Source organism: Chinchilla lanigera, unplaced genomic scaffold (assembly GCF_000276665.1).
Source record: "Chinchilla lanigera isolate Chin_1 unplaced genomic scaffold, ChiLan1.0 scaffold00068, whole genome shotgun sequence".
Taxonomy (NCBI): Eukaryota; Metazoa; Chordata; class Mammalia; order Rodentia; family Chinchillidae; genus Chinchilla; species Chinchilla lanigera.
The window spans coordinates 6,703,568-6,730,265 of record NW_004955469.1 but is presented as its reverse complement, the minus strand read 5'-3'; the positions used below and the strand labels follow the sequence as shown (position 1 = coordinate 6,730,265).

Sequence of the window (26,698 nt, the reverse complement as noted above, 5' to 3'; positions counted from 1 at the left end):
TACCTGGCAAGTGCAAGGTCCTGAGTTCCATTCCTGGTACCAAAAAAAAAAAAAAAAAAAGAGAGAAAATGTACATGCCTGCTGAATCACAGGTACATGTGTGTGCAACCCCACACACACAGGTAGGTTGAAACACCATTATTGGTAATTGCTGTGTTACATGTTGCACAATAGCATGTAACATTTGATATCCAGGGCTTTGACTGGATTGATTTTGTGGGCACAGGAGGTGGAGTTAGCACTGCACTAGGTCCTCCCCTACACAATGGTCTTGTCCCTCCATAGTCCCCATTGGAGCACTCTACAATCAAGTCATGAATGGTATGGTTAGAAACCACATTGCAGTATTAAAAGTTTACAGTCTTGTAGAGCTGTGTTACTATTTATGTACAGCTGCATGCAGCCTGCATGGGTTAGATACGCTGGGCAGAGAGAGAGAAAGTAGGAGAGGAAGGAGTTAAAATAGGTGTATACAGAGAGTTCCCATAATATGGGTAAACCTCCACTTTGTAGGCTGGTGTATATTCTACTGTTTGCTTCATATTAAAATACTAAACAATGTTTGTATTTACTTATTTAGTGCTGGATATCAAACTCAGGGCTTTCTGCATGCTAGTCAAGTGCTCTGCCCCTAAACTACAGTCCCAGTCTTTTATCTACCTTTTAATGAAGGATAACACACTATCAAATGGGTAAGAATAGAGAACAGTATTTACTGATAGTAACTTAAAATTTTCAATTAACCCTGGTTGCTTTTTATTAAACAAAACATATTTATTGTCCAGATTACCTGAAGAACTATTTTCAAAATTGCTAGTTACTTCACAAATGTAGAAAAAATCTAAACTATAAAAAACTTACTATTTAATGACCCAATTACTTGTGGCTATTCTTCCCCAATCACATGATCATTCAGCAAATTGTAGTGTTCATCTTGGATTTTAACTATAGTGAATATATTTCCAAATTATAGAAGTATAATAAGGAACAATTAAAGGGTAAAGGCATAATACTGTAATTCTAACCAAGATTAAAGTAAAGTACATGCTAAGGGACGAATACTTGCATGCTGACCTCTCGGGTAAAGGAGGGAAGAAGGAGTTGTTTTCCAAAGAATGATCTCCTGAGGAATCCCTATTTATAAAAAACTGTCAGGGAAAAAAGTGCTTAGAATCTATTAAATCTTTTTCTCCTAGCACTATTAAATATGTAGCTTCATTAACTGATTAACTGCTATTAAATGCTAGAGAAGCACTTTTTAAAAAAATCATCGAAGGTATGGAATTATGGAAAGTTTTCCATGTACATTACATGTATAACTATTCCATTTTGCAGTAATTTTATAAGTGGGAAATGCAACAACACCACATATTACTTCCAGTTTTTTTTTCTTTCTTTCTTTTTTTTTTGTCTTTTTGAGACAGGGTCTCGCTATGCAGTTCAGGTTGGCCTTGAGCTCACTTTGTAGCCCAGGCTGGTCTCAAACTCCCAACAATCCTCCTGCCTCAGCCTCCCAAGTGCTGGGATTACAGGGGTGTGCCACCATGCCCAACTCACATATTACTTCTATATTGCAAGATATTATCATATACTAAAACTAAAATACAGAGTAGGAAAAAAATCAAACTTCATGAACACATGTACAGATCAAGTACACAAAACAAATTCAAATTACCTCAAGTACACAAAACAAATTCAATTTTACTTCTGCAATTCAAATTCTATGTATGTCATTAAAACTGTTACAAATACAATCCAAAAGAAAGATTTACTACAGAAGTAATAATAGTAGGAAGCAATAGGGTTTGGAGAACAGAAACTCAAATGGGGCTTGAGAAGTAAGCACAGAAAGAAGTACTATCACTAAAAGAAGCTCCTAGGGGTTGGGGATATAGACCAGCAGAACAAGTGCCTGCCTGGCAAGCGCAAGGTCCTGAGTTCAATTCCCGGTACCAAAAAAAAAAAAAAAAAATTAAAATTAAAAAAAATAAAAGAAGCTCCTATCTGGAAAGAGACCAAGAGGGAGAAGGCTCAGCACAGTGTTAACAACAGGAATATGTGGCTCTGAACCAAGGAACATCCCAATCAATGCCACTGTTAAGACAATGGCAAAGCAATGAAAACAAAGGGCTGCCCAGTGTAACAACAAGAGGGAAATAAACACAGATAAGCTCAATGCTACTCTCAACAAGTGGTTAACACTTTAATGGATTTTTGAGATTGACAGAGGAGAGAAGGGAATGAGGAATAAGAGAAAACAGGTTAATTATAAAACAAACAGTATAGTAGTTTCAAGTCACCCAAACTCTAAGTTAAAAATAGGACTAAGGCTGAGGCATATAAGAATGATTAATGACACATAATAAAAAGGTAAAAGGCCCATGTATAAACTGTAATACTTCAAATTAACAGAAGTGTTTTTAAAAACACATACTTTTTTTGGGGGGGGGTACTGGGAATCGAGCTCAGTCCCTCATGTTTGCCAGGCAGGCACTTGCACTGCTGAGCTATATCCGTGGCCCCACATAACACATTAGGCTGTACCTACGCCTCCAATTTGTGGGGCTTTCTACCTGTAAATAATGCTTTCAAATCTAATCTATAAGAACTTACATTTGAAACCCTAAATAAATACTTCTCAAAAGTTGGTCTTAAATATACTCCCACCTGAATTTCTACAGTTTTTTCCATTGCCTTACATGCTACATTCAAAAGAGATGATTTACTACTTGATATATCTGGTACCTTCAAGCATTAAATTTTATGCTATAAAGTTTATAACAAAAGTATGTTAGGCTAACCACACAATATGAAATTATTAATAAGGACTCTAATTCATATCACATGGTGCCCACCATATCAGAATATAATGATACAATGACTTTTACCTTATGGAATATCTCAATGAGTCATACATCATTCATCATGTTCCATTTAACTACACTGCAATTTCTACATTGCTGCCATAATTAACATCATTTGTATAGTACCAGAACATCAATTTAGGCAAAATTGTTACATCCTTTCTCCTATTTGTCTCCATCATTGAATCACAAAGCAGTCAATTTCCTCAGCAATCTCTGAGAGGTATTGATTCTCTACTATGTATAAATCTTTGTCCAAGGCCTCACCTCCTGCACGGCTAGCTTGCAACCACAGCTCTAGCCCATCAGTATAAAAAACAGTATCTTTAAAGCATGTTTTAAAAAAAGAAATATACTTATTTAATTACTTACCTTCTAATTAATTCTCAGAAATTGTTTTTAATTGCATAGCTAGACAAATTTAAAATGCATATTGAATACTTTCCTCCTGCTTTTCCTTCCTTAAGCCTCACAGAAGGCCTTTGGTATTTTACTTACTTATGTATCATATATACATATTCTTCAAAATTTGGTCAAAATTCATACCCTTTAAGACTGCTGTCCAGGCTGGGAATTTAGCTCAGTGGTATAGTGCCTGCCTGGCAAGCATGAGGTCCTGGGTTCAATTCCCAGTACAAAAAAAAAAAAGAAATGCTTTCCAAAAATATATAAATATTTTGTTTGCAATCTTATTTCTTCTGTTATGTTTTAAGTCAAGTTTGAAGGTTACAGTACTGCTTAGTGGTAGAGCACTTGCCTAGTATGAATGTTACTTTGAAAAACTGCTGTCGTTTTTTTTCTTATAAATTTTCTTTACTAGCATCATCTTGTACCCTAAAATAAGAACTACATTTTAAGGTTGTGAGTTCGATTCCCAGTACTGGAAAAAACCAAAAAAATAAAAACAAACAAACAAAAAAGAACTACATTTTAACAGAGGCTTAATGTTTAAAATAAAGATGACTTTCCCTAAGTTCACTCCACTCTGGTCACTCTTCCTTGAAGTGTTAATATGCTTGTTTAATTTTTTCCATTCTGCTCTTACATATACGATGCTAATATACCAAGATATTCCTAGCTATAGCCATAGATGTTTCTATAGCCATAGATTAAATCTTAATTTGTTGCTATTCCTTATACTAATTTCAATTTTTTTGAAACTTTATCTCACATGTGAGAATGCTGAGATCTCTCTTCCTGAAATTAATCACTCATCACCTGTTAATGGTTAATTTTATGTGTCAACTATGCCCCTGTATCCAGATATTTAGTCAAACACCACCTAAAAGTCTCTACGAAGAAATTTTTTAAATATGAGAATCATATTTATCTTTCATAATATAGGTGGGCCTCATCTTATTATTTGGAAGCTTTACAACAGAAAGACTCAGGTTTCCCTGGGAAGAAGAAATTCTGCATCCAGCTTGCCATCAGGTTTGAGCTTTAACATCAGCTCTTTGCCGGTCTTCTACATATACACACATACATGTGTACATGGACACAGACACAAACACAGTAATTCTGTTTTCTAGTGAACCCTAACTCATACAAGATTCTTCAGTTTAGTTTTTTCTAGTAACTATAGGGGATCCAAAGGTAGGTCCTCATTTCCCCCCAAACCATATTCACTTAAAAAAAAATTTGAGTGACTGACATGTGCTACAATTTAAGGATCTAAAGTCAAGGACTTGGGAGAAGTTTAACTGAGAAAAGAAACAAAATTATTAAATAACTATTATTAAGGTTGTCAGTTCAGGATTCTACTCATGAGAGCCAGAAGAGGGACATGTAACAGGTTCGTGAACCCAATGAATGCTATTTCTTATTTAAAACATTTTTCATTATATTTGACCTGTGGAAACCAATTATCTACTTTAAACTTTACAAAGAAAAAATACAAATAAAAACATAGGCCAGATGCAGTGGTGTACTCCTGTAATCCCAGCTACCCTAGAAGGTCAGGCAGGAGGACTGCTAGTTTGAGCCCAGCCTGAGCAACTTAGTAAGATACTGTCTCCAAAAAAAGTGCTGGGATATAATTCAGTGCAAAGGCCCCAGGAACACTCACTCACTGACTCACTAAATAAATCTATAAAATAAAATTTAAAAAGCTAGGGATGTAGTTCAGCGCAAAAGCTCTGGGTTCAATCCCTAGTATTGGGGAAAAAACCCAAAGTATATAAAAACAAACACAAAATAAATGTTATAGTGGCCTTCCCTCCTTTGTTTTTCTCTCCCCTCTGCCCCAGAGGCTTGCTATGTGGTGCAAGCTGATCTTGAACTCACTACGCAGCCCATTGTGAGGCCCTCAAACTCAAAGCAATCCTCTTGCCTCAACCTCTTGAGTGCTGGAATTACAGGCATGTGCCACCATCCCTGACTAAATGTGGTAGTGCTAAAATTCTTTTTTGATTATTTCTTTGCATGAATTGAACTGGCTAAGAAATCTTAAAATAGGACTAAGGATAATGAAGAGTCTTGTTGCAGTCTGAAAATCCAAATCAGTTAAATGGAATTACAAAGATATACAGTACTTTTAGTTCATAAATATCAAGCATACCATCTAAAATGACTATTATAAAATGGCAAAAGTCTTTACTTCTTTGAAATGCAATAATAACACATTAAGTCATAAAGTCCTCATTTTGAAATCATCTTAAGTACATATGAAAAGTGATTAAAATTTGCATTCATTTACTGATACTTTCAATTAATTTACTGTAGCTATTAACAAGTAATATAAAAATTCAGGATCCATGTTCACAATGTGAAATACAACTTCTAAGATGAAACCTTTAAAAAATGCCTAATTTAAGCATAATAGTTAAAACTCAATCAGATAGTACAAAATGGTAAAAAAATTAATTTGGAGGGCTTTGGTCTTGTATTTGATTAAATGATTCCCTTAATTCCCAGTAGTATAAGAGAAGTTACAAAATTTTGTAACAGTAAGAGTAGTGCACTAGGACTATTTTATAAAAACTGCTGTCCGTATTACTGCGTAACACTTTCTTATATGGGTTAGCGATTAGAAAGAAAACATTTCCCAACTGACAATTATTAAGTGAACATAATCACCTAATTTTCCATAAGTTTTCTTTATCAACCAATAAAATCTACTTCTTCATAATAGGCATACAATAAATATTTGTTAAATGAATGAATTACATACTCACAGGCCTGAGTTCTTTTAGTCTGAAATTTCATGACTTAGCTCCTAAAACCCTACTTCAACACTGACACTGTCAAATATATATATACCTTTATGAAAATATAACAAAGTACATAAAAATATATAAGATGAAAACTAAGAGATTTTTCCTTGGAACCACAGGCGCCTCTATATACACTATCCTGAATCTACACAGCATCACACTAATATTTCATAAAATAATTTGGGCAAATTATTAGAGATATCTACTGTGCCCATAAAAGCTTTGTATTCAAATACAAACATCTTTTTGCCAAAACAAAAGCTCAACAACCTCTGTGAAGAGACAGAAAAGTCCCTAAGAAATCAATCAGAATACCACAAGAGCCCTATTTGGTCCCTTGATAATTTGAAAAGGATTAAGCTGTAATATCCTTAGGTAAATCACTTAACTGTTAGGACCTTTAATTTCTTCATCTGTAAAAATGGAGGTTGGACACTCAACATTCCATAATTAAATGATTCCACAACAGCAAAACAAATGTATCTTACATATTCTTTTGGAAGATATGCTTCAGAAGCCCTATAAAAATGGCATTTAACCTTGTTTGGATGATGGACAACTTTGAGATTCCAATATAAGCTAGAGGCGCTTCATGTCAAAGGAATCTCCACATTGACAAAATTTTGAATAAAATATCAAGGGAATTTAATGACTAGCTGAAGTGATTCATAGAACTTAAGTTAGAAACTTCTGTAAATTTAAACAGAAGTCAGTAAGTTGAAAATGTATTGATAAATATTGAAGTTCTACTTTGTACTCTTCAAAATGAATTATATGCATTTTAAATTTCAAACTATAGCAAACAGGAAGAGATTGTTTTTCTGTCAAAGAAAATTATAATTTTGAAAAACTGAAAATCATTAATTGAATATCTCTAATCTGAAACTCTAAAATCTGAAATGCTCGAAAATCTCTAACATTGAGTGCTAACTTTGTGCTTCAAGTCGAAAACTCCCTATCTGACCCTGTGACCAGTCTCAGTCGAAATGTAGGTACACTAAGTATATTATATAAAATCTTCCTTAGGCTACATGTGTAGGATACACATGAAACATAAAAGAACTTTGTGTCATACTTGGACCCCATTCCCAAGATATCTCATTATGGATGTGCGTATATTCCGAAATCTGGAAAAAAAATCCCAAAATTTAAAATACTTTTGGTTGTAAGCATTTCAGAATAGAGCTAGTCAACTTGTAACTTACATAATTATTTTGGCAACTCAGAGTTCCAGACAGGCGGTAACTAAAGTATTATGATTACATAATGTAACTATCAATTCTAATGAACCAACTGTGATGAAAATACTTTCTTTAGAATTCCAAATTTAAACAAACACTTATTCCATTAAATTCTCTTCATGTAGACAACCCATTTGAAGTCTTCAGTAAAGTTTCAAAACTAAATATGAGTGATTAAATCATGATAAGAGTTTAATTTTCTGAAAGATTAGATACTAATCATACATTTTAAAAGTAGAACAACTGGGCATGGTGGCACACCCCTGTCTGTAAAAATCTCAGCACTCGGGAGTTCGAGGCCAGCCTGGGCTACAAAGTGAGCTCAAGGCCAGCCTGAACTGCATAGAGAGGCCCTGTCTCAAAAAGACGAAAAAAAAAGAAAAAAAGTAGAACATAGTCTCATCACAATTTATAAGTAAGATTAAATATGTTGAGTTACAACATGAATTTGTTCATTTATATGTATAAGAAAAGAATTAAAACACTTTTTAAATGTAAAAGAAAGAACACTGAGGGAGCTAAGTTATCCAGAGAGGGTAAGAAAGAACGATTACACAATTCTTTAAAACAGGCAAATAACACTAGTGTTAATTTTTTCTAAATCATCCACAGAAGAAGATAAAAGAATGCCAGTATCTGGACTTGTAAGCACATTTCAATGTACATCTTTTGTGCAAGGGTCTCTCAGGATTTCTATGGTCTAAAATGGGTCCTAAGGGAAGTAGAAAGAGAAAATTCTGTGATAATTTTCTGATGCAACAAAGGGAGAGGCCTTTGTAACACTGAATTTTAGGAACATAATGAGTACTGCAATTGTGACAGCAAATATAAATGTAAACTGATAACTTTTGGTGTGTTTCTTTTTGCTTTTTTAGTTGTTACATCTAATTTTCTCAATGAAGTTTTTCTTTGTTTTTAAATCATAAATTAAGCATTTTTATTACAAATTACATTTCATTCGGTTCATAAAAGAAAACCATTTAAACAAGCTTATGTAACCAGTAACAGGAACTTAAACTCTGGATTTTTCAATGTTCTACTAACAAATTATTTAAGAAACTGAATATAGTACTACTTTGTTTAATCGAATTCAATCCCACATTTCCCTTACATGAATTGTAGTGTGAAAAGCGATGGAGGAATGAAGCAAATATCTGGATCTCAGTCCACAGCAACCTTACAAACTTACTGTATCTTCTAGTCTTACTCCTATTTAATCAAACAACACTACTTACTAACAGATACAAAGATATCAGTAGCAGAGTTAAATCAGATTCTAGATTTAGGTATTTCTTCAGTTTTTTTAAGAAGTCCTACTTAGAGCTAAGATATACTGGCCAGGGACTTATGCAGCAGACTTCATATGTGAATGTTTATATGCACGACGGTAGGAATTTCTTAAAAACAGAATTTTCCTCTATGACTTGCCATGGATCTGCTTTTGTGATATCAGGCATATGACAACTTCTAACAGACTAAGTTTTTGGCATTTATAAAATAAGAATGTTGGAGCAAAGGAACTCCAAGGATAATTCCAATTAAAATATTATATAAGTCTACATATAAGTAGATTAATGAGTAACAGAACTGAAGTAAATCCATATAAGAGTGTATACATAGGTATGCATATTGGAATAGAAAATAGCAAAGATATAGGTTAAAAAAATGTTTACACTTAAGAGCTTCTTTCATAACCTGGGTTTGGACTTAGGAAAAAGAAGAGCTCAGAAGACTTACTAGTCTCATCCAATCCCAGAAGTATCTTTTTAATGCTGTCACTATTCTAATATCCCCCCAAATAATCGTTTCCTGGTCCAATCCAGGATAGCCTGATCCAGTCCATCTAGATCAGATGACTTTTTTTTTTTTTCTGTGAAGATCTAAGCAGTAAATATTTTAGGTTTTGCAAACTATAGAGTATGTCTCAACTACTCAGTTCCATTGTCTGTGAAAGCAGTTATGGACCATACACAAACTAATAGGTACTATGGCTTTGTTTCAATAAAACTTTATGCATAAGAAACAGACTACAGGCTAGATTTGGCCCAGAGGCTGTGGTTTGCCCACTCCTGGTCTAGAGCTCATGAAGAAACAAGATAGTACAAACCAGTTATAAGCAAAGGAGGCACAGTTTCAGAATAGAAAAATACTAGGAAGAAAAAAATTATCATAGCCTAATATAAGAAAGATTGTGATAACCAGGAATTGTGATGCATGCCTTGTGATCTCAGTATTCTGGGAAGCTGGGACAGGAAGATCACAAGTTCAAGCCCAGCTTAGGCAATTTAGTAACTTAGGCCATGACTAAAAACAAAATATAAAGGGATGGAGGTTAGGGGTTAAGAATATAGCTTGGTGTGAAGGTCCTGGGTTCAATCTCTAGTATTAGGGGGAAGGAAACAAAGAAGGAGGGAGGGAGTAAGCACAATACAAAGGAAAGTACCTCTGCAGATTTTCAGTAATACCAATGTTTAATGAAACATATGTTTCCTTTCCCTGTCAATAGTGCAATGCTTGCAGTCAAGCCTCACTTCTAGAAATTACTTATTCCAGCCCTTCTACAAGAGCTAATCCTTGATTCTTCTTGATTCTGGCAAATATATTCCAGGTGCCACTGCATCAAGCTTTTGGTGCCACTGCATTTCTTTCTTCTCCCATTAATCCAAAGCCACAACTTCTCAACCTTACCCATTCTGAGCCTCAAAAGTCAGTACTACTGTTACCCAGGAAAGGTGGCAAGTAATAGATAAAAATAAAAAAGACACTAGAGACATCTAAAAAAAGAGCCAGGTGCTGGCTTACTACTAGTTTAAATTAAAATGTCTACTTTAGTGGGAACAAAAGTACTTTAAGCAGTACTTTATGCAAAGTGCTCCCTCAATAGAGAACCTAGTTATAATGGAAAAAGGGGGAAAAACCCAGTGAGGTTTATTCTTATGCTTTTATCTAGATAACTCTGCTTCCAGCTGTGAAACTGACTGATGTTTTTGAAGCTTCCAAGGAGCCTCTACTAGTAACCACGGTTACTGCTTCAAAACAGTTCCAAAAAAAAGAAAATTAGGAGGGAATCACAGTTTGAAGAGAAAAACAGATTTCTTGACTTTCATCAAATGGAGCGCTAGTAAAAAGACAGGGTAGTAGCTAGACAAAGGCTTCAAGACTGTGATTTCTCTCCAAGCCATCAGGGTGCTTGATCTTGAGGCTTGGTCTCTATACCTCGTCCAGAATTGATCTTCAAAAACCAATTTAGTCACTTAAAATAGATAATATCTTATGAACTTAACTAATATTCTTGTCAGATCACAGAATTTGCTTTCCAACATAGAAGTTTGCTTGAAAAAAATACTAAGAGCACAAGATTGCTTAGTAAATACTATATGAATCTAAGTCTAAGATCTTGCCTACAGTTTTAACAGAAAATTGCTCAAGCTATTCTTCTCAATAGTTTGTTCTCTAAAAGCTTACCATCAAATATTGTCACTGGATGGGCTCCAAGAAGATTCTCCAAAAGGGAGGTGGGGACTGCAACTCACCCTAGGTAGGTTCGATGATTCTTGTCACAGAAAAAGAATTTCAGCAAGTATCAATGAGAAGCACAGGCAAATTCATTAGACAGTGCTGAAGAACTACACACTCAGAGACAAAATAGTGTGTGAGTACTTATTATGATCAGGGATTGGGGATATGTACGTGGTCCTGGTGGGACCCTTTAGACAATGATCTATGATGTTTTGCTTAAAAATCATCCTTTGAACTCTCTGCATCTTCTTTCATTTTAAAGTCAGATTGCTGCCCTTTGTCAACGCCGTTAATTTATTAACTTATAGTGTATTGAATTAGTTTAGAGTATACTTAAGGGATTTCAGTGTTGTGATAGTTAACTGTGCTGTCAACTTGAAGAAGAAAAGTTAAGCTGCTTGGTTTAATAAGTTCTGGGTGTGTCTGGATGATGGGCTTAGTGGAGAGGGAAGACCCATCCTAGGCTTTTAGCCTGGATGGAATAAAAAAGGGAAAGGATAAGGAACCAATAGTCTTGATAGCCCAGACGGAATAAAAAGGGGAAGAAGAAGAAGTCTGGCTTTTGCTTCTTTGAAGGATCTCTGGTCTCTGCCATCGCCTCTGGACATCCATCCCCAGGCTTCGGTGCAGACTCTTCAGTCTTCTGTGCAGACCCTCTGGCTTCCTGATAGACTTGCATGGGACTCTGAAGTGAACTCCAGGTCTTCACACTTTGATCGGATCCTCCAGCTCTGCAGCACACAGACTGCCCTTTTGCATTCTCCCACATCTGACTCTGCTGATGGCCACTGTAAGCCTACCTTGTAAATGCAACATACATACATATTTAAGTCTGTTCCTCTAATGAACCATGAGTGATATCAATTTTGGTACCAGAAGTTTGTAAATTCATGTGTGTATGTGTGAATATAATATAATATAATTGATATAATATGGTATTTAGTATATGTGCTGTCAAAGGGAGCACAACATTAAATCTATTCTTCTAGTGAATCATAACTAATACAGATGTGATAGGTCTGGATGGCAAAAACAATAACAAAGAAGCTTAGCAAGTACAAACAAATTTAGGGAGTAAAGATATGGAATAAAAATATAAATAACACTAGATAACCCTGATTATGCTTAGAAATATAGTTTCTCTCCTTTCTACCTAGTTTTATTTCTTATATGCTTCTTCTTCTCTTCTCAAATTTATTAGCAATCTCTTGAGTTATTAAATAATTTAGTCATTTGACATATGATAATCTACCATATTTGGGGCACTATGTAGAACACTGAATATGTCACATAAAGAAAATAGACGAAACTCATAACTTAGTAGATCTTGCAATCTAAAGAAAAATGAGATTAAATACACAACTTTATAACTGTGTTAATGTGCTATGAAGAAAAAATAAAAGATGCTAGGATATCAAAAAAAGCTTCTTTGGTATATAACAAGATCTAATTCTGACAGGAACTGATTCTGGGTAATGAATACACCTAAGGATTCTCTTTTGTACAATTTCAGAAATCCTCATAATAAAACTTAAAAAATAAATGAAAAGAGATTAGAAAGGTAGTACAAGATAAACAAGGCAAGGCAGGCAAGGACAGATACAATTCAGAGAATTGCATCTAAACTGCCTATCAGCAGAAGAAACATAAAGAAGTACAGCAAAGACTGGAGAAAATGACCAGTGATGTAACATACCCAGAAAGATCTCATAGAACAGAGATTTCAATTCTCTCTCAAACAAATCTTTAAGTCAATGACATTCTAATTAAAATCCTACATATGTTTAATGTTTAACTTAATGAATAAATTCTAAAGTTGATCTGTAAAAATTAATACCAAAGAGTAAGACAAACATTTCTGAAAGACTAATAAAAGACTTTTCAAGACTTCTAATTTTTTTTTTTTTTTTCAGTACCGGGGATTGAACTCATGACCTTGCACTTGCCAAGCAGGCGCTTATACCACTGAGCTTTATCCCCAGCCCAGTGCTATATAATTAGATCTAAAGAACATCAGTACAAACAGATAAATACATGTACATATATAAATCTTACATAATTTTAATGTCGGACTTTAAAATCCATAATACAAGAAACATTCAGTAAGTGCCATTAGAAATAATTATGTATTTTAGGTGAAAAAATAGTTCTGTATAATATCATTTGTAAAAATTATGAAAGATTTAAGAGTTTAAAAATATTCAAGCTGTGCCTGCCTGGCAAGCACAAGGTCCTGAGTTTGATTCCCAGTACCAAAAAAAAAAAAAAAAAATTCAAGCTGGCTACAGTGGCACATACCTGTAATTCCAGCTACCTGGGAGGGTGAGGCAGGAGGATCATAAGTTCAAGTCCAGGGTGGGCAACTTAGTGAGCCCCTATCTTGATCAATCGATCAATCAATCGGGCTAGGAATGTAACTCAGTGCTAGAGTGCCCCTGGGTTTGATCCCCAGTGCTGCCAGCAAGGTGGAGGTAAAATTCAAAGATGAAACAGGTTTACCCAATAAACCTGTTACACAAAGAAGTCAAAGTATCATAAACATGTAAGTTAGGTAAAAATATTATAGGCAGTCAGATAGGACCAGGCCCTCCAGGAAGTCAGTGCAAAAGACGAAAACACATTACATATATGGCTGGAGGTGCATCTGTTAAAGGCCAGGCCTCAAGATAAAGATGAAATGACCACGCCTACATGCCTCCCTGAGGGGTAAACAATAAATTAGAGATTATACTATAATTGCTGTCACCTGGTCCAACAAAGTCCAGATAGACATCAGTCACCCAGGTGGGTGACCAGGACCTCCTAACATTCCTTTTTTAGTTTTTTAGATTTCCATTATATATTTTAAAAAATTATCTGTGAATATACACATTCACATTTACTGGAACATGTGAAATGTTTTGATATTTTTATACCAAAAAGAGGAACAAAAATTAAAGGAAATAGATACAAATACTTAAACATTTTAAAACTTCTATATACAGAAACTGCTACAAAATGAAAAGGCAAACCAAAAGGGTCAATACATTTGCAAAAAGATGACAGTTAATATTTTAGTACATCAAAAATTCATAAATAATGATATAAAAATTGGTAAGTCTCCAACGGTTAAGTGGATAGAGGATCCAAATGACAACAAAGCAAAATATCAATATGTACATATCAGTTTAGCAAGTGCTGGGGTAAGGGAACACTTAACATGATAATGTGGTGAAATGAGCATGTTCAATTGCTGATGGTAGAAAAAAAGCTGAAAGTAGCATTTTAGGAAGAGGTTTGACATTAGTAGCAAAAACCTTAAAAATCTTAATGTTCTCTGAGGAAATTATTAGAAGTTGGGAAAATCTTTAATTCTTGTTTCACAGAAAGTTGGTTTACTAGACAAGTGGTATGCTACTGTGGGCAACAATTTCTTTATTATAAATATAAACACCAGCCACTAATTCAGAGTTGTGATATTTTTGAAAGTAACAAAACCTGTAAAAATGTCTTAAAAATTGCAGAGCAGAGGGTTGACCCAGGGTCTGCGAAATCTAGAGGATTTCTAAGGTTCAGGTCTATGGCTAAATCTATGTGGATGTTTGTGGAAAGATCTACACCTTTGAGGATACCCTCATAGAAGTCCTTGAACCAAAAGAAAATTGAAAACCACTGTAAGAATAGAGCAAAACAAAAGTGAAGATGTTTTTCCCAGTATCCACCTTGCTCTCTGGCACAGTTCAGCCCTAAATCAGGACTTCATTATGCAAATCCAGGTAGTACTTAAGATGCCATTAAACTTACCCTGCTTATTTCCAAACCCCTCAGAGTACTGTAGTGATTCTTAGGAGATTAATTCATTCTCTGATCTAGTCGTAAAGGGAACCTGAAATTAGGAAAAAAATATGACAGATTTATTTGGATTAGTCACATGAACTTAATGTAACCTAACTCAGAAAATGGGGAAAAGCAATAAATAAGTTTAATATATTTAAAACACTTTCTTTTTGAGACAGGGTCTCACCATGCAGTTCAGGCTGGCCTTGAGCTCACTTTGTAGCCCAGGCGGGTGCACCAATCTTCCTGCCTCAGTCTCCCAAGTGCTGGGATTCAACGTGTGTGCCACCACAACCAGCCCAAAAACACTATTCTTAACTCACTAAGATATACACAATTAGCTTGATCCTCAACAACATAAAAAAAGTAATTAATATATAAACTGCACTGAAACATTTCTTTTAAAGCAAACAAAAGCTAGAGACTACATATACATTTTTAATAAAATGAAATATAGAAAATTATCACTTTCTATAAAATAATTCTTAAAAGTAAAGGATTAATTCTGAAACATACTTTTATTTCTAGAGATGAGCTATACTTTCATTTAAAAAAAATTTAAAACCTAAAATTGACTTACAGTAACAAAATTCTGCCCAATCAAGCAAATGCAACTAGAATATAAGGGATTTTAATTATAATTATATTGCAAGCAAAGAAACTGAAAATTAACAATATTTGATGATTTCTACTTCTGAGAAGGTGAAATAGATGTACTTTTCCCTATGTTTCCCTTTGAGTAATACTGAAAGCCCTGGCTATACATAACATATATAAGGAGACTGAAGTCAGAGATAAGGTAGACTGGGTATGTAGATCTCAGGATCCAAGAAAAGTGACTGACTAGTGAATTCTAGTTTTCTTTTTCATATTACCATAGACTTGGAGCTTAAGAAGCTGGTAGCCCAGATCAGACAACTCCCCAACAAAAAGAAACAAAACCTCAAACCAAACAAAAAGATAAGGAAAGAGATAATCTTAGTCAAAAAGCAATTACACTTCACCAAATGTCACAAAAAAAGCAAAACTGTGGTGTCACTCCCACCAGCAAAGGTCAAAAGGAAGCCTAGCTTGAGTCACCCTCCTCAGGTGGCAACAGGGTACCCAGAATTGAGTACCACAGTCATGTCAGAGAAGACCAGTAAGGTGGGGGTGTGGGGTCAGTCCCTGCTAACTGATAATGTGATCTCACTTCCCTTGCCTGTCAGTGAAGACTACACGGCAGTAACAAGGCATCCCTTCCATTCTCTGCTTTAGGCTGGTGTCTTAGTTACTTTTCTCTCATTGCTGGGACAAAATACCCAACACCTAAAGTTAAAAGAGGAAAGGTTTGTTTAGCTCACAGTTTGTAGAATTTTCAGTCCATAATCAAAAACAAGGTGGCTAGTTTGGTTACTTTTCTCTTGTTGCTGAGACAAAATACCTGCCCCCCAAAATTAAGGTAGGAAAGGTTTATTTAGCTCACAGTTTGTGGAGGTTTCAGCCCATACTTGGCTGGCTTCAAGGCAGTGTGGCACATGGCAGAGGGCAAACGTTCATGGTGGCAGAACACAGTAAAGCAACAAGTGCAAAAGGGAGAGGCTGCAAGCAGCCTCTTTCCCTTCCTTACACTGTATGCAAACTACCTGCCCCACAGCAGGTGTAGCACTCACATCCAAAATTCCAACATTAGACCATGAATCAATCATAAACTCTAGAAGCCCATCTCATGACTGCATGAGGTTTTGGGGGGACATGCAGACACAAACCATAACACATTGACTTTCAAGCACTTCAAAGCACATGACACACTCCACAAAAGCAGGGACATTGTGCTATTCGCACATGTCTCTCCGTATCTAAAGAAATCTCTGGCACCTGGGAGGCACTCAATAAACATTTGTGAAATGAATGAATGAACTGTAGCTTCTGCTTTCAGTCTCTTCAAAGCTCTAAGCTTGGGAGTCAATTATGGAACTTCTTAGCACTTTTCCTTTCTATATACTATATTTGCTGTCAATCTGAGCCCACATAAGCTGTACATGTATGTTAAGACTACAAGAGTTGAGAGTGTTCTTCATACTCTGTAAAAGAGTATGTACATGATGGAGAGTTGGAGTCCCTGAAGGGGGAGCCCCATGAGAGTGAAATCATGAATGCCAGGCTATCTATACCAATTGCCATTGTGAGTTCTGTCTTCACCTTTGGGACAGTCTCTCACCTCTCAAGCTTTTCCCCTTTAAGCTAGCTTCCTCTGGACAAACAGACTGACTTTGGGACAGAGCCTCCGACACAGTGGGGTTCAGCAGTGTCTGAGAAACACAACTGAATGCATTTCAGGCAGAAAGAAGCATCCAACTGGGGTCTGGCCTGAGACACAGGCAGAGAATACCAACTAGCATGGACTATCAACAGGCAGAGAACACCAATAACCAATTCCACGGAGGTAGCCCTGAAGCTATCTTTGGGAAGAGCACTTTGTGCAAGGATTGGGACTGTGGGATAGAGGAACCATCCTCTAGGTATGGTAACAATGATCTCACCAGGCCAACTCCAGAGTATGCTTCTGAGAGTTGTTACTAGAAGTTCAGCCTTGAGCCTATTCTTCCAGCCTTTCCAATGTATATAAAGGCATTAATAAACGCCTTTCTGCTAAACTAGTATGGATTTTATTGTTGAAACAAGAACTTGACCTAGGGGCTGGGGATTTAGCTCAGTGGCACAGTGCCTGCCTGGCAAGCACAAGGTCGTGAGTTCGATTCCCGGTACCAGAAAAAAAAAAAAAAAAAAGAACTTGACCTAATTTTTGTCAGTTATAGTATCAATTTTAGGATTTTCCTTTTTACTGTTAAGTGTATTAATTAATACCTGTTATCTGCTTTATCAGCTTTAAGTAAAATTATTTTATTTCTAGCTATTAAAGATTAGGAATTCAGCACATTTATCCTCCTAAATTTTTATTTCATAACTTCTTTCTGGCTTCAAAGTTCCCAAGTTCTGGTCAGGTGACTTTCCCAGATAATTCCTAGAAATAATTGTGATCATTAACTGTGGTACATCAACCTAACTTGAGGAAATTCTGAGTGTGTCTCTAGATGACAGACATGTACACCAGCAAACTGAGGGAAAAGAGACCCCCCAATATGCATGGCACCAACAAATAGGCTTGTAGCTTGGACAGAATAAAAAGGGAAAGAAGGAATGGCTTCCCTTTTCCAAGGAGCTGCAGACTTCATTATTGCCTTTGGACATTTGTCTCCAGTTTCTTCAGCCTTCTAGTGCAGACTCTTAGGCTTCTGATATAGATTCATGCCAATAACTACCGAGAGCTACCAGATCATTTTTTGACTACTAATGGATCCACTGGCTTTCCAGTATAAAGATGGTCCTTCTGAATTCTGTCTCTGATTTTGCGGGCAGCCAATGGACTCTTCTGCTTCAGATTTATCCTGATTCCTTTCCTTTAGTGAATTTTAATTAAGAGAGATTTGATGCCAAGAGTGGGATCATTGGTGTGAGTATACCTGGCCATGTGGTTCTTCAGAACTAACTCTCAGAAGAAGTTTGGAAAAGTTTAGAGATACTGACTAGAAAAACTGTAGAATGTTGTAAGCAGAGTAAGTAAAGATTGATGAGAGATGCAGGTCAGAGCTGAGAAGACTAGAATGCTGACAGAAACGCAGTCACTAAAGCCTAGGCCCTAGAAGGTTGCAGTCAGGAACAAAAACTCTACTGAAGTTGGACTCAAGTAAAAGACTTACATTGAAAACTATAGTACTCTGGAAAAGGAAATTGAAGAGGATATCAGAAAATGCAAAGATATCCTTTGTTCTTGGGTAGGAATAACCAATATAGTAAAATGGCCTTCCTTCTAAAATTGTTATACAGATTTAATACAATCTCAATCAAAATTCCAATGGCATATCTCACAAAATTAAAGAAAACAATCCTAAAATTCATTTGGAACCAGAAGAGACCTAGAATAACCAAAGTAATTTTAGGCAACAAAGGCAAGACAGGGGACATCACAATCCCCTGACTTGAAATTATACTACAAAGCTACAACAATAAAAACAGCATAGTACTGGCAAACAAACAAACAAACAAACAAAAAAAACAGACCCAAGAGTCAATGGAACAGGCTACAACATGCAGAAACAACTCCAAACATACTCAACCACCTTATCTTTGACAAAGGGGCCACTGAAAGAAAAGTAGCCTCTTTAGTAAATGGTGCTGGAAAAACTGGCTTCCCACATGCTGAAGATTAAAACTAGACCCATATCTTTCACCTTGCACTAATCTAAAGTCAAGATGGATTAAAGATCTAAATATTAAAACAGAAACATTAAATCTGCTGAAGATAGAATAGGTAAAACTCTTAAAGTCATTAATGTAGGCAAAGATTTTCTGAATAAATCCCCAACTGCACAAGAACTACCACAAGATTCAACAACTGGGATTTCATCTTATTGCAAAGCTTTTGCACAGCAAGAGAATCCACCAACAGAGTCAAGAGACAACCCACTGTGGGAAAAATGTTTGCTAGCTGTTTCTCAGACAAAGGATTATTATCAAGAACATATAAAGAACTGAAAAAAAAGCAGACCCCCCAAATTTAAAGATCCAATAAAAAACAAGCATTTAAAATGATAACACTTCTCAGGCGAAGAAGTATAAACAGCAAATAAATACATGGAAAAATGTTGCATCACTGGTCATTCAAGAGATGCAAATTGAAACAATGTTGAGATTCCATTTCACTTCAGAAAGAATGGCTATCATCAAAAAATCAACCAATAACAAATGCTAGTAGGGGTATGGGAAAAAAGAATCCTTTTCCACTGTTGATGGGAGTGTAGACTGGTAACCACTGTGGAAATCAGTGTTGATATTCCTCAAAAAAACTAAAACTAGAGGTTCCACTTGAACCAGCTATTTCCCTTCTTGGTATCTTCCCAAAAGAATTAAAACCATCATACCACAGCCATATATGCACACCTATGTTTACAGCAGCAACCAACACCCAAAAGTAAGGAAGGAAAGGTTTATTTAGCTCACAGTTTTGTGGAGGTTTCTGTCCACACTTGGCTGGCTCCAAGGCAGACTGGCACATGGCAGAGGGCAAACGTTCATAGCAATGGAAAACAGCAAAAGCAGCAAGAGCAAAGGAGAGAAGCAGAAGAGGGCAAGCCTCTTTCCCTCCCTTATAGTGTATGCAGGCTACTAGCCCCAGGGCGGGTGTAGCACTCACACCCACAATCCCAGCATTGGACCACGAGTCAATCAAAAACTCTAGAAGCCCACCCCATGAGCGCATGAGGCTTTGGAGGGACATCCAGACACAAACCGTAACAGTGGCACATGGCAGAGGGGCAACAGTTCATGGAAGCAGAAGAGAGCAAAAGCAGTAAGTGAAGGAAAGAGCAAGACAAGTCTCTTTCTGTCCCTTATGTTGTATCCAGTCTACCAGGATTAGGACGGTGGCAGTCCAATCAGTGGACTGATCCAGCAATAACCCCTGATTAATCCTAGCACCCTTAATCCCAGTATTACACTACAAATCAATCACACACTCTAAATTTAGCCACTTCCAATAAAACCCTACGACCGCATGAGGCTTGAGGGGGGCACCTAGACACAAACCATAACAGCTGGTAACAGCAGGCTTTTCATCACCTCTAAGTAAAGAGACTTCCACCTTTCTGTGGAGGCCAGGTGAAGAACAATAATGAGGAACTCCTGCTCCTCTGGGCCAAGTAAGATTGATAGAGGCCAGAACTCTTCTCTCTGACTAGCAATAATGAAGAATCAAATCTCAATTTAAGTATAAAGAGAGGCAAAGAAAGGAACATTTACATCTATCCACAGGGCAGTATGAAGTACAATACTCCCTTCTTTTCCAAACTGGAGCAGTTGCAGAGGAAACCAGCTAGTCAGGATATTTAAACAGAACATAAGACCCAAAATGTCCAGGCATCAAACAAAACTCACTCAGCACAGAAAGAACCACTAGTATCTCAAACTAAATAAAAATGACAATCCATAGAAGCCAATGCCATGACAGAGATGCTGAAATTCTCTGGAATAATTTTTTTTAAAGTGTCCATGTCAAAAATGACTCAAGGAGCAATTACATACATATTTGAAACAAAAAAAGGTTCACAAAGAAAGAAAGATATATAACAGATATAGATACAGAAAAGCAAGAAAAGACATAAGGAAGAAACAGTAAACATTTCAGAACTGAAAAATTTAATAGCTAAAGTAGAAAATTCAATGGGTAGGTGGAATAGTAAAATAGAAGGGGCAAAGGAAAGAATTCCTGACCTGGAGGACGACAATGGACCTCTCCAATTTGAGAAGAGAAAATAGACTAAAACAAACAGAGCCCTGGACCCGTGTGACTATAATAAAACAGGTATTTTTCATGTCATCAAGTCCCAAAAGGAGAAGAAACAGGCCAGGGTTGGAGAAATTACTCCTAAGAAACAAATGCTGATAACTTCCCAAGTTGGGCAAACACATAACCGTAGATTTCAGAAGATTAGTGAACGGTAAACATGATAAACCCAAATTATCCAGACTAAGCCATATCACAGTTAAACTTCTGAAAACTAAAGACAGAATATGTAACAAAGAGAAGCAATGTTTTACCCCTAGGGGAAAAACACGACTGCACATTTCTCATCAGCAAGAATGGAGGGATGAAAGAAGGGACGCATTTTTCAATGAAGTCCACACCTGATTACCTGTGTTTGTTTCTGTGTTTTTTTTTCCCCCCTCTTGTTTCTGACTGTTGCCATGCCTGGAATCTGAGGACTGAATTTAAGATAATGAGTCATAAAAATTATAGAGGATATCAATGATATTATCTTCAATGGAAGACTTAAATTTCTTGTTGGTAGTAGGAGATAATTCGATCAACAATTAATAAGCTAATTTGAAACTCATTTTCAGTCTTCTTAAGACCTATTCTATATTTGGTTCACCCTTGTTACTAAGACTTAATTGTTCAGAAATTTGTACTGAAAGGCTAGGGTGTTTTCAAGGCTCCTCTACCTACAGTGCTACAAGACTATTAAAAATTCTGCTTGGTTCTCAGTCTCTTAGCAGCCACCTTCTGCTCAACTTTTCTGCCTACTGGCTTCTGCTGCTTTCTAACTTGTATAGCTTCTAGAGGAAACATGGTACAGAGTTTGGGGTTCATTTCTGTATGACTGTTTTCCCTTCAGAACTTGGCCACTCCAGCTGCAGGTACCATGGTAACTATGAAGTCTCAAGTTCTCTCCATTCAGGTAAGTGTGCCTAAAGCCCTTGCCAGCTTTTCTTTCTTACTAACCACTACTGGTTCAACTTTCCCACCTCTTGGTGGTATCAAATATAAAGTGATGAGAACTCCACCAGAGACAACTGACATGACTTTTCACACTGATAAAATTCAAAATTTAAAAATAAAAACTCTTAGCAAGTCAAACAAAAAAAGAACTCCACTTTGCCAAAAACTATCACACAGTAAACATTAAACTTAGTAAAAACATAAATGAATTTTTGTACATGTTAAAAATAAAATAAAGAGAAAAACTGCTTGTACTAGTCAACACAGAAACAAACCTTAGCCAACAAAATAAATCAAGAGGAACAAAATAAAACATTAATTCTAAAAAAGGAAAAGACCCTCTAAAAGTTATTTGCATGTAACATAAACATCTATACCTAAAAAAGACAATTGGGTGGAATAGTATTGAAATTAGTATGTATGCCCAAATTATGTCAAGAAATAACAGATGGATCCCTGTACTTTTAGGTTAGGAGAGGTGAGGAAAAAACAGGCAATAACAATGAAAATAACGGAGAGGTAAACTGTGAATAGAGAAATGAACAACAGATATAGTAAGGCTGTAGTTATTCTCAAACTAATATCCAGATAGCATCCTAACAGAAATTTTCATGCTGCTTATGAAGTTGATTAGAAATACAGAAAAAAAGAAATGCATATACACATATATTTAAGTGTAAAGAATACAGACTTTTGAAAAAGAACAAAGTAAGGTTGTTTGTACTATCAAATATGAAATTTATTTCATGCTACAGTAATGCTGTATGAATACAAAAATAGATGAAAGAACAGGACAGAGATTATAAAAACACACATCTGTGAATAGGGGCCTCAGTCTATATGCCTATTCCATCAAGTGATGCTGTGATAATTGGCAAGTTATTTGAATAAAAGTAAACAAGATATATTATATTCCACACCATCAGGACAAAAAAGAACGATCAGATGGATTAAATTCCCCAATGTGAAAATTAAATCTCAAATTACCAGACAAAAATGTATGTGGGGAGAGGAGAAGGAAGCTTTTGTAACGAGAGTTTCAGTTTTAGAAGATAAAAAAAGTTCCAGACTTATTGCATAATGATATACTTTTTTTTTTTTTCCAGCCCTGGGGATTAAACACAAGGCCTTCACACTGAGCTATATCCCAAGCCCATTTTTATTATTTGAGACAGGGTCTCACTAAATTGCTAAGTTGACTGGGTTGGGCTCCAATTTGGGATCCTCCTATCCCGGCCTCTTGGGGTGCTGGGATTACTGGCCTATACCACCACACTCAACCTGCATATTCTCACACAACTATATGACTAACATGGAGATTTTGTTATATATTGTTTAACAACAATTTTTTTCAAGGTACTAGTATTTTTATGGATCTGAGAAAGAAGCCTCTCTCAAATTAAAATGTATACATAGATATAAAGAAAAAAGATTGATAATTTTGGGTATTTTAAAGTATTTTTAAGCAATTTCTGTGGAAAAAATATGAACGACTTTAAAAAATAGGAAAATAACCTCACTCATAATTAGGGGAAGTAATATTAAAAAGTAATATTAAAAGTAATATTAAAAAGTAATATTAAAAAGGAAGTAATAGTAAAAAATCAGATTCTTTTTTAAATTGTAAAAGCCTGATAAGAGTTTAAAATGTGAATTTATACTTTGATGATAATGGTAAAGGCTGAAACAACAGCTCTGAAAGACAATGGGGCAATAACTTCCAAATTAAATATACAAACATCACCATGTACCTCTTCACAGATGATCTAAGCACTATTTATAAAATAGTTTTGACAGGAAGAAAAATATCACACCTGAACCTCTTCAAGGTCTACAGCCAACTCAAAATTTATAGGAAATATCAACAACAGAAAATATGCTAAACAATGCTATAGGAATACAGTAAGAAAGGGTTACAGCATGCAAAAATTGTCAAGACAATTAACTAGCCCTCTTCACTCCAATACACTGCAAAATTTTTAGAGAAAGACAAAGACAGAGACTTGAGATAAAAGGCCTACAAAGCAATCACAATGTGAACATTATTTGGATCCCAATTCAGACAAAACAGTAAATACAAAGAACACAAATGCTTTTGGTGTAAAAACAAAATGTGAATACTGAATATTTAATGATATTAAATAATTAGTTAATTCTCAGTGTAATAACAGTATTCTGATCATGTGTTTTCGAAAAAAAAGAGAAGACCCTACCTTTTTCCAGATCCATAATGAAGCATTTAAAGATCATATGCCATAATGTCTGGGTTTCTTTTAAAATACGAGGGGTAGAAAGTGGGTAGAAGTATAAATAAAAACAAAATTGGCCACAGACTGACAACTGTTGAAGGAAAGCAGTTCATATTCTATTTTGTCTACTATGGCATATGTTTGAAATTTTCCATAATAAAACATATTTCAGATGCATATACTATATGACTCAGCAATTCCACTTATCTTTATCTTCTCTAAGAAACTCTCCTTTGGGTGCATAAAAGGACACATAGAGCTACTCCTTTATTTACTGCAATAAAACCATAGTATAATTGTAGTATAAAATGCAATGCAGAAACTGAAAACAAAAAATATAGATCTCTATGTACTAACTCCAAACATGTTGAGAAAAAAAAACCTATTTCCAATCCATGTAAATATAATATTTATAAAAAATAATCTATAGAATACTACATATTTCTTATATATGGATACATGTAAATATATGTACATACATGTGTATATTTATGAAAGGACAGAAAATACTGAAAAGATAGATAGCAAATCTTCAAATTGTGGTTACCCATGGAAAGACTGGGAAAGAACCAAGAATGCAGAAATGCCCAAAATGGACATTAGCTTTAGATAACATTTCAAAAAGAATTATTCCTATAGGTAAAATTAACACAAAAAGAACATTAATTCACATTTTTCTCTGTTCGAAGTCATTGTATCTTTTTCTGCTTCTGTAGGGAAACAAAATGAAGAATCTTCTCATAGAAAAAGTAGTCATACATCATATCATTCTCTGTATTACAAATCAAAAGCTTGTAGTTAAGAATGCAATCAGGACAAGAGCCATGCCATGTAATGGAGGGTTGTGCCGCAGAGAGCTATGATATCCTTGTAGAGCGCCACACCGCAGTTATCTCCCAAGCAACTCTGTGTTGCCCCTAAGCATAGGGTAGCAGAAGCATCAACTAAGTGACAGACCTGATTGTGGATGAGGCCAATGGCCCAGGAGAGAATGTAAGACCTGGAGAGTTGACAACTTTAAGGAGAAATAACAGAGGGGCCGGCAGCACAAGCCCAAGAAAATTACATGCCTAATGTAAACTATAAATTACATGCCTAATGTAAACTATAAAAATGGCGTGGAGTTTTACTTAGGCTTCTGTTACAGTAGGCTATAGTTGGAGAAGAAATCCACTATAGCATCTACTGCATTGCCACAATGTCTTTAATCAGGGGCCGTTTTGGGAAAAGGTTAATTGTTTAAGACTGAACCACAGAACTAAAGAACAACTGCACTCCAGGGTTACCCTACCATAGGGACTGGGTGAAAGATAGCCATGAGAGCCAGCCACAAAGAGGGTGAGGACTAGACACAGACACCCTGCGACATTCAAGCTCACGGGAGGAAGGACACGAGGCCCTGCTCCCGCAGCTCCCGGTGATAAACCAGGCTCTGTGAGTGTGGCTTTCAGAAGTAGCTAGATCTAGAAGTGCAGGCATTAAGTCCAGCAATCTGCTAACCCTCACCCTGGTGGCTACATCCAGCAGAAACCAATGGCTGCAATCTTCATTTATCAATGTGAGCAAGGACATGCCTTGGATGGCTGCCACCACCTGCGGTTTATGGAGAGAGGGTCCTCTTCAATAGGTTGGAGCACCTCACAAATCCACAGACCATAAAGCTAGGTGGAAAATATCATAAGTTGCTGCTTCCAAGACTGCACATACTGGAAAGAAAACACTAATTTAAAAACACAGAGGTTGGGCAGAAGTGACCAATGCCAGAACTAGAAGACAGGGCTATTGGCAGTGACCAGTTAATGAAAGATACTTTAAAAACAAGAGAACATGAAAAATGTATCCAACAGCTCATGGATGAGTGCAATTAGTGAAAAATCAGAAGACAGCAAAAATGGCATAAACATTATGTTTACTAAAATAACTGTAGAAAACTTTCACAATAAGGGAAAAGTAAGGCATACAGAACCCCAAAGAGCCACAATCAAACAAGAACCTCTCCAGACACATCAGAATCAAAATCTCAGAGGTCCAACACAAAGACAGAATATTAAAAGCTGTTATAGAAAAACAACAGATCACTGATAAAAGTAAACTCGTTAGAATTACAACAGACTTCTCAAAACAAACCTTAAAGACTAAGAGAGCTTGAAGTGTTTCAAGTCCTAAAAGAAAACAACTTCCAACTCAGACTGATATATCCTGTGGAAATCATCTTTCAAAAGTGATGAAGAAATAAAGTCTTTCCATGACAAAGAACACCATAAGAAATTCACAGCTGCCAAACCAGCACTCCAGAAACTTCTCAAGGAAATCCTAGAAAGAGATAAGGAAGTAATTTTGACAAAAGGTCTAACAGAATAAATATATCAGACAAGGTGGGTAGTTAAACGGAGTGGGGGAGAGAGGGAAAGAGGGAGAGAGGAAAGGAAGAAGGGAGGGAGGGAGGGGAAAAAGGAGGGAGGGAGGGAGAAAGGGA

The 26,698-nt window shown here is 36.0% G+C and overlaps 1 protein-coding gene across 5 annotated transcripts in view; it reads right to left on the bottom strand.

The window, feature by feature from the left end:
- The window catches only part of Ncoa1 (nuclear receptor coactivator 1), a 215,808-nt gene that overhangs the window by 162,322 nt on the left and 26,788 nt on the right, over positions 1 to 26,698 (bottom strand). For all 5 annotated transcript variants that reach the window (XM_005400388.2, XM_005400389.2, XM_013522653.1 and 2 more), the window contains exon 2: positions 14,623 to 14,704. The gene's annotated coding sequence lies outside the window, so the exon portion shown is untranslated. The remainder of the gene's footprint in view (positions 1 to 14,622; positions 14,705 to 26,698) is intronic.